Here is a 10,023-nt window from a genome sequence, read left to right as displayed (position 1 = left end):
CCCACTTCCATCGTATTCGATCTGGTCCTGGCATAGCTAAACATATTATAGTTTCGGTGTGCACACAAACTGAGCGCCGCTTCCAGTCGATTGTCGCTGGTTCCATAAACAGAATAATTGATTTTAATTGGTTTTATTTCGATTTGATTTATTTGCACTGCTGGACAGGTCAATTCAATGCAAATTTCGCATGAATGTGTCAATGTTTCGAGCGTGTGTTGCTTCTGGGTTATAAATGTGGCAGCATGTCATCATTGTTGATTGTTTGATTTCGATTGCCGAGTTTATCATGGCAATAAAAATTAATCCCATATATAAATAATTCGCACGTTACGACCGGCCGGGGATCATTGAATCGTCACAGCAGAAAAGATGTTCGGTTGGGATGAAAGTTCAAAGCGTTTTATTACAATAGCTTTAACATTTCATAAATTACTCAATAGTTGCCCAATTTAATCAAAGAGTAACACAAAGCACGTTGCTAAGGTCCACCCTGTACTAATGATCATAGACGCTAAATATTTCTTGAAATATTTCTTAAACTTAACCCAGAATATTTTTGTTTTCATTCGTCAACATTTTCCACTGATCAGTATGCTCGTAATGTCTCAATTTTCCGAATTCAATTACCATTGTAATCATTCAAAAATCCGGCTGGTGAATCCCGACAAATCTCGAAAACGATCCCTAATTAAGTAACATCTAATACATCTGTGAAATCGGATCGTACCCCTCGATTTCGATTTGTCATCAATCTCCGGTAAGCCACAAACGCTTCTTCTCTGACCGCTATTTTATCTCCCTGCTCCCTCTATCTTGCCATCAAATTATCATCCGAACGACATTCCGACATGATTTCGTAATTCGAGCATCAATTATAAAAGTGTGGCTCCGGGTGACGATGACAGATGAATGAAGAGACAGAGACGGACGGTCATTGTGTTCCGGTGGCACGTTCCGTTCGTTTGTCAAACGCGATAATGCCATTCGTGTTCCCCCCACCGACCAACCGGGGGACAAGATCATCCCATTCAGGCAATATCCGTCCCCCGTTATCCCGGCCAGAATCGTTGACAGTCAAACGCAAGAGAGAAAAAAAACCCCGATGGACACGGAAAGCCAACAAAAAATTATGATTGGTATCATTACAAGGAATGTCGAAGCGAGAAGATGCCGTTTGTCATCGGGAACCGTTGCCGGAACATACTTTTGGTGGGGCATCATTCCACATGACGACCACGACGACGACGACGACGACGATAGCGAGATAGGAGACAGTCGTTTTGAGAGAAAGTGCTGATGGACATAAAGAAGGATGACGTCCATCCTGTGCGACATCGTTTTGCGTAGCTCAGGAAATTGCTAGCGCAGTAAACCAGTCGAAGGCCCGCAACGGAAATCATTCTTGATGGATTACATTCCTCTGGTATCCGTCGTTGTTAACATTACAATGTTGGGATGGAGAGATGTGAAAAACCTCGTTCCTCATTTAATTGCAAATGATGCAATTTGGTGATGGAATCGGGACTGTGGCGCACGTTATTTAACCAGAATTTACTTCGGACGATAGAGGGCTTTCCACCTTTTAACGGTTCCCTGAAAAAAAAACGCTCCAGGAAACAACCGCTTAGAAAAAGTGTAAGGTCACAAGTTGGCTAGAAATATTCTGACGCGCAAAAACATCATGTGTATAAGACGGTCACAACTCGCTAAAGCTCGGTCGGACATTGCTAGGGGATCGTATCCTAGGTTTCAAACTAACCGGGCAATCAGTGGAACACAGGTTTGTGTGCGAGAGACCGCCGCTTCCGACGGCGGATCGGCGGTCGACTCGGATCGCGTTATTTTGACGACTTCCTTATCCTCGTTGAATGTAGAATTTGCCTCCATTACATAGACCTCAGAACAAATTTCTAAAAGCGAAAACGAAAAAAATAAATTGTAATAGAAATTATGTTTTTTTTCTGTGAGGCACTCATAACCATGATGTTTTCTCTTGCCACAACCAACTTGTGACATTACACTTTTTCCGAGCGGTTGTTTCTGTTGTAGTTGTTTTCAGGGGCAATTTTTTCCGGTCAGAGTATAGTAGGGTGGTCGCGAAAATGGTCATGTAAACTTTCAAAAACCGACCATGTATATTTTGTTTCTTGGCCCCAATAAATGATCTGTGCGAAATTCCAGCTCCATCACACATGATTTAGGGGTGCCTCAAAGCGCTCTAAACGACCGTACGCCGTATTCCTATACCTGTTTTACACCGCGATTGAATCTGATTTTCTTTCTCTGTTAATTTATATTTCTTCGAAAAAGCGCATACGGTTGGTATGGAGGCGCGCTGTTGTTTTTTATGGTTTGCTTAGAACGAGTGAAAACAAAGCGGGCGCTGGAATTTGAAAAGTTGTGTGTGTATAAAATAACGCACGCATCAAACAAGCGAGAAGCGATGTTCAGTTTCTCTGAATTCTGTGCAGCATTCGGCGCTTCCTTGCTTATGAATTTGGTACTTGCAGGGAATTCGAAGTGCATAATACTGAAAGACGAAATATACGTGAAATTTTACTATAAATCCTTGCGAGAACCACGGTGCGAGAAGATCAAGTATTGGATCAGTCTGTCACATCCTTTAAAGTCGAAAAATCAGGGAAAAAGACTATGTAAAGTAAAGTATGGTTCGTTGCCACAAGGATTCTGTTGTCTTTCACGCAGGTTTAGCTTCATTTCTTTACGTGAAATCAATGGTAGATTGATATACCTCCAAGAATGTAATATATTTTTTTTAATTCCAAAGGACAGACAGCCTTCTAATTTGCCGATAAATTGAAGAATTCTGGGTATTGGCGAAGGCACATGTTAGGATACATGCCTTTCCGTATCCGCGTTTCGAAACGAAAGAATACTGAATAACGAAATATGAATAACGAAATATATCGTTGGATCGATTTCTTACAGAGAAAAAAAAACCATTTCAATATTTTTGACGTAGGACTACGTCTTTCATTTCTATACCGGGGTGTAAAACCAAAGTTTCGAAAACGAAAGCGTTACGCCGGAGACCGAGATTTTGAGCGTCAATAGCTCCTAAACAACTGAAGGAAATGGTATGATAAACATTTCATTCGAAACATAAAAGGTCTACGCGTTTCATCCAAAAACTTGTTTCAATAGCCTTAAAATTGCTTTCAAAACAGGCTATTGAAATCACCAATCGGTATATAAGCGAGCGCCGCACGGAAATCCTCTCAGTTATAATTAAACAGCGATTGGAGCATGTTGTCGCTGTTGTGATGAAGCTAACTTCGTTTATCATGAAAGCGCTGATGAACGGTGTCACCAAGAGCCTCTTTGTGCACCTTAGGTCTGAAGGGAATCCATCAGGAGGAGAGTGAGGCCACGGTTCCGCTTGAAACATCGGAGCAGCCGCCACACACACACATACACGCGCGGAACTCTCGTTGTTATCATCGTTGCTGAAAAATAATCTACCAGTTCCCCTGGGAATTGAAAAATACATTCATGCGAAAGAGTTTATTTTAATGTTTTCTATCCATATAACACTGCAACCAAATACATTTGGTTCTGTGATTTTTCAATCAATCGCAATTAACAGGAAAGCTTCTGAATATTATTTTTCCCCATCAGTAGAAAATTTTCGTATCCAATATTGGATGCATAACATGAAAAACGGAAAATGCCTAACATCGCGAAAATCATGTAATTTTCGAGCGATTATTTGCTTTCTACTCATATAATGCTGCGACCAAATACATTTCGTTTTGGATTTTGCAATCAAATGCAATCAACGTAAGACCACGTATTTCGGCAATTTATTAGAGGTGTAATGAATCTTAAGGAATTCCGGCTCGACGCGCACTGGCGAACGATGTTTACTCAACAATTTCTCAAACGAGAAATGGGTGTTGTGAGAAAGGATTAGCGAACGCAAAAACGACAAACGGGACAAAGAGATGTTTGGAGGTTGAAGGAAATTGGCAGAAAACATCTTCATTTTATCTTTCGAATAATGTGATTATCATACCACTTCGTATTGCCAGAAAGAGATTATTAATGCTCAAAGGAGGAATCGAGTTCTCCGAGGAAATACCCAGCCGCAAATTAGAGTCGACTATCGATTGCGACATCCGTACACAAATAATTTTATAATGCAGCTTTCATCAAAGTGATTTCTTATATACTTATGGTGAAATATCCACTTCCATATATTTCGTATTCGTCATTATCAAATCCATAGTCAATAGCGCCCATCGGTATCGAATTATCATCGACACCACCATTTTCGCTAAAAGCTTCTTTCAGTTAGGTCTGCAAAAACTTTTCCGAACTCTAATCCATGAATTTGATGTCCCTGAAAAGGGTCGTTGATTGTATGCCAAGGTACTAAGATAATAATGACGAAAGCGGAAGCGCGGCTGTTTAAGCACGCTCTCCTCGGATACGATGGGCCAGCTGGATGTCCTTGAGCATGATGTGATTAGTAATGATGCGATTGATTAGTAACCATCAATCGCATCAATTCAACATGCACAAAATGTTATGGCTGTGATACGATATTGAATGTAATGCAGTGTCCGGATTAACAAGCTAAGCTACGAACATAATAAAAGGGGTGGGCTTTACATTTCATACTGTGATGGTTTATAATATGACGCTTCCTTTGCTTTCGTTCATTTCTACCTCTACTCTCGCACCGTGAGGACTCGTTTCATCGGGACCAAGTAGACAGCTCGTAAATCTACCGGTGGTAAGGCACCACGAAAGTAGCTCGGAAAAGCGCATCTGCCGCAGGAAGTGTGAAGAAACCACATCGCTACCGACTGGGAACCATCTCTTTACGTGAAATTCGCCGCTATTAGAAGTCGACCGAATTGCTGATCCGCAAGCTACCTTTGCAGCGTTTGGTTCGTGGACTTCAAAACCGACTTGCGCTTCCAAAGTTCCGCGGTTATGGCACTGCAGGAGGCCTATTCTAAGATACCAATTTGTGCGCTATCCACGCAAAACGCATCACATCCAGCTGGTCCGTCCGTATACGAGGAAAACGTGCTATTACCTTATATAACCCATTAGAGTTTAGGAATGTTTTTGCAGGCCGAACTGAAAGGAGTATTTAGAGAAAATCGTGGTGTCGATGATAATTCGATACAGATGGGTGCCATTGACTATTGATTTGATATTGAAGAATACGAAATTTGTGATAGTTTGTGATATAAAATTATTTGTGTACGAATGCCGCAATCGATAGTCGATTCTAATTTGCGCTGGATATTTCCTCGGAGGACTCGATTCCTCCTTTGAGCATTAATAATCTCTTCCTGGCAAAACGAAGTTGTATGATAATCACATTATTTGAATGATCAAATGCAGAAGTCTTCTGCCAATCTCCTTTCAACTTTCAACATCTCTTTCTCCAGTTTGTCGCTGTTCAATTCCATTTCTCCTTTGCAGTCGGACATAACACAGCATTTAACGAAAACCGAGGGATCGATGGGTGTCATTGACTATGGATTTGATAGTGAAGAACACGATATGATTTGATGTAGTGGATATTATATTACATATCAATAATTGTTTACGAATGCTGCAATCGATCGTCGTTATTGGGAAGTTGGAAATGTTGGGAAGGAGGCCTTATTCTTACTGTGTAATTTCTAGGAGGAATCCATTCCTTCTCAAGTGTTAATAATCCTGCTCCGGATCAACGATACGATTATTCCAGTTGTCGGGGCTTGGGGAGTGGGTACTATTTGCGCTGGGTATTTCCGAGGAGGAATCGATGCCCCCTTTGAACGTTAATAATCCTTTTCCGGCTAAACGAAGTGGTATGTCTGAGATTTATATGCTTGTTACTTATTTTTTGATAAGTCAACGTTAGTCCTACGTCCACTTTGCGGTTATATCAAAGATATAACCCACTTCTAGTTTTTCTAATAAGAGCAATAAATTGTCTACACTTTGATATAAAAACAAAACACAAACATTGTCTACATTTTGATATAAAAACAAGAGTGCCAAATCAGAAAAGGTCAGGTTTTTTTGAAATAAAGTTAACGTTAATAACTATTTTCACTGTGAACGAATTCTCATGATTTGCATACCAATCAAATCGGAATTTCTCTAAGATTTGTTTGATATGCAATACATTACAATTCGCTAGTCTCTAAACGGTTTGAATTCATGAAAACTGGAAGAACTTCCTTTTTTCTCATACATTTGTTCTGCCGAGTTGTGTGCTAACCCTACTCGTATTTCGAATGCTTATAACTCGAACATTTCTTAACAGATCGGAAAGATGTTTACATCAATTGATAGGAAATATTTCTACGCATCTATCACAATTAATAAAATGTTATTTTTCATTAGATGAACAATTGAATAACTGTAAAATGTCACGCGTTATCTGAACGCCGTAACTGTCAAGTTTTCATTGGCTCGATTTGCGGTTTCCCCAACACAGACTTCAAAATCGATGAACCTGTGGAAATCCGCTTTGCAAATATACATGCAAGTCGGGGGTATTTTTGTTCCCACCGAGCCGACACGGACTCCACAATTAATGTGCCTGGGAGAATCCGCTTTGTGCAAGTAGGGGGTATTTTTTTGTGTTGAGTACTTTTGTACTCGCTTGTTTCTTTATTTCTTTATTTCTTTTCTTTAAACCATCTGACTCACACTTGGTCTTAATGATTATCTTAAAACTAAACGACACTACTAAATCAAAATACAATGGTCCAACAAAATAAAACAATACAAAGATTTCATCTACGAGTGAGTCGTCTGTAAAAGGTGTCCGAAGAGATATTAAAGTCAAATAAGTCGAACACATCATTGAAACGGACTGACATAAAACGAACAGGATTGTGCAACGCATAGTTCACACTGCGTCCCTCAAGATACAAAAAGTTTCTGGTACGAAGAATACGTTCAGGCGCATACATATTAATTTGCTCCAACAGTGCAGGGCAGTCGATTTCTCCGGTCAAAAGTTTGGCGACAAACATAGCCTGAGCGTTGAAACGTCTCCTTTCCAGCGTCTCCAGTCCCAAGAGTTGGCAACGAGCCTCGTACGGTGGCAAGTTTAGTGGATCCCGCCACGGAAGATTCCGGAGAGCATGTCGCACAAATTTCCGCTGAATAGACTCAATCCTACAAATCCAGTTAGTTTGAAACGGGCACCAGACAACTGCACTAAACTCCAGTGTAGATCGAACTAGCGAGCAGTATAGAGATCGAAGACAGTGTGGATCACGAAATTCACTTGTAATTTTATGAACGAATCCCAACTGCCGGTTGGCTTTAGCAATAATTTCGTTGAAGTGCAGTCGGAAACTGAGCGCATTATCAAGGGTCACTCCAAGGTCACGGATGTGGCTCACTCGCGACAGAACTTGACCAGAAATGGAGTAGTTAAACACTATTGGCTTGAGCTTCCGGTGAAACGAAATAGTGCTGCATTTCGAGATACTGAGCGACATCATATTCCTCAAGCACCATTCTTCAAAGCGGTTGACCAGATCCTGAAGCCTATGGCAATCTAGTGCGTTCCTGATTGCCATATAAATTTTCACATCATCAGCATAGAATAAGCGGCACCCAGTTGGAAGTATCAAGGATACTTCGTTGATGTATAGTGAGAACAACAATGGACCTAGGTTGCTTCCTTGAGGCACTCCCGAAGGATTAGAGAATGTCGCAGATTGTGCAGGTCCGATTTTGACACACAACTGTCTATCTTTCAGATACGAGTTCAACCATGTCGTTAGTCTTGATGAAATCCCGAGTTTGTTCAGCCTTGCTAGAAGGATTTTGTGATCGACGCGATCGAAAGCAGCCTTGAGGTCCGTATACACTGCGTCCACCTGTGTACCTTGCTCCATATTGCGCAGACAAATGGAAACAAAGTCGACCAAATTGGTTGCGACAGACCTTTTTTGGAAAAAACCGTGCTGATCCATTGACAGATAGTTCTTGCAACAGGAAAACACAGCATCATTGACAATGATTTCGAAAACTTTTGAACAGGCGCAAAGTGATGTGATTCCTCGGTAGTTTTCTATGTTACGTTTGTCTCCTTTCTTGTGTACTGGAAACATCACTGACTGCTTCCATAGCGAAGGAAACATACTCTGCTGTAGAGAGGTGTCGAATAGAACCGATAAAGGGTAGGCAAGACTTGGCGCACATTTTTTGAGTACACAAGAAGGGATACCGTCCGGACCGGGAGTCAAAGAATACTTCAATTTGCGGATCGCAGCCTCCACAACATCGCTGGTGACTCGGAAGATGTCAAGATTCAATACATTGGTTTGAGTGTCTCTAACGGCGGCAGCAACTTGCATTTCGGAGGACGAACGGTAATTGAATGCTCGCTTGAAGTGAGTAGCGAAAAGATTGCATTGTTGTGCAGACAGGAATGTGTTTCTCTAAAACGTACACCCAAACTAGCGTTGGCAGAAAACATGTCATCTTTGGCAGAAAAGATGCCATTTCCTGTGCATGAGAGTCAAATGCGCAAATAGTGAGCTATTTTAAAAGCTTAAAAATGGTTTGTGTGTATGCGAGCAGACATCTTTTTCTGTTTTCTTTCCTCTTTTCATTTGGGATTGTGCAAAAAAAAAAAAGTCCATACGACGTCAATGGGGATCGAACCAAGGCCGGCTGGAATGCAAAGTTACTTTACACGGCCACGCTATTCATATAGCTACCAGCGCTATTACAAAGGAGCGTGATAATACTACACCTCATCATAAAATGAAGTTGGAAGGTGTTTTCTAAGACGATAAAGAAGAACATGAACGAGAATATATCTTTCTCTGTTTGGGTCGTGTATCTGGCAAACTATACGAAAAGCTTTCATATGCTTTCATTCAAATGTGTCTCCTGTCTCGCTCCCTCATATTGGCTCTAGCATATAAATATTATACAAATTATATACATGTATTGGGGAGTAGAACATTTTATGTTATCTTTCAGCTCATTTAATGTAATAAATCGGGATGCCAGAATATGTGCTAAAAATTAACTTTGGGTGTACTTTTAAACTGAGAAGCATGGGAAAATCGTCATTTCAGATACTGAAGGTGAATGAACTTTCGCGGTTCGAGAACTACGTCAACATTAGATGTGCAATAATTGCAGAGGAAAATTGAAAATACAATGATCGTTTGACAATTATTCCGTTCACATATTTTGGTAGTCCTATGCATCATATCAAACGTAAAAGGACATCCATCAAATTTATTTGTAACGAAGAACATAATCTATTAAAAAAATTTCGATGCATTCTAAAATAATATTCGAAGTGGTAAACAAGTGGATTGCATAATATAATTGCGTAGTTCTACGTCGAAAATATGCAGTCGTGTCCTAGATACAACCCCTTATATTTTTTTTTATTTTTTCGTTATGGTGACCATTTCCATTTTAGCGTGGTCCGAAAAATCTTTTTTTTCAACTTTTTTCCAAAATAGCTTTGCGCAGTGGCGATATCGTAACCAATGAGGTTCTACCGAGGTGCGATTATTGCTAGTTGAAAAAAAAACTTTTTCCCAAAATAATTTTTTTCAAAAATTCATAACTTTTCAATCACTGAACCGATTTAGGTGATCGATACATCAAATTGTAGCCTTTTGTTAAAAAATATTGAACTTGCAAACTTGCAATGTATTTTGTTGTCGTAATTATTAATTGTAGTTGCTTTTTTTTTGTTTTCATGGCTTTGGACTAGAGGGCATTATTTTTTTTTCATATTTTCCTTGGAAGCTGAGGATTTTTTACATAACTTATCTCGATATCAGAGATGCATTTTTTTCGTTTTTGAGATATGATTGATGAGCCATTTTTACCCACGAGAGAACATTACACACACTGGCCATAATATGTTGCTTTATCTCAGTGCCTGAGCAAAATGAATTTTCGAGTTTTGGTGAATTTTCGTACTTATCTTTCGGATACCCCCAGCAAAGTTTGAACTCTCTGTTGGTAAACTTCAGTGGTTATTTTATT

At 40.0% G+C, this 10,023-nt stretch overlaps 1 pseudogene; it reads left to right on the top strand.

Annotated features, from left to right (window-relative positions):
* The first annotated feature begins 9,486 nt into the window (after positions 1-9,486).
* Positions 9,487-9,679, top strand: LOC129763885 (U4 spliceosomal RNA; annotated as a pseudogene).
* Positions 9,680-10,023: the final 344 nt, after the last annotated feature.

Source organism: Toxorhynchites rutilus, chromosome 1, assembly GCF_029784135.1.
Source record: "Toxorhynchites rutilus septentrionalis strain SRP chromosome 1, ASM2978413v1, whole genome shotgun sequence".
NCBI lineage: Eukaryota > Metazoa > Arthropoda > Insecta > Diptera > Culicidae > Toxorhynchites > Toxorhynchites rutilus.
Note: the sequence above shows the minus strand (reverse complement) of the source record. Positions and strands in the feature narration are given on the sequence as shown.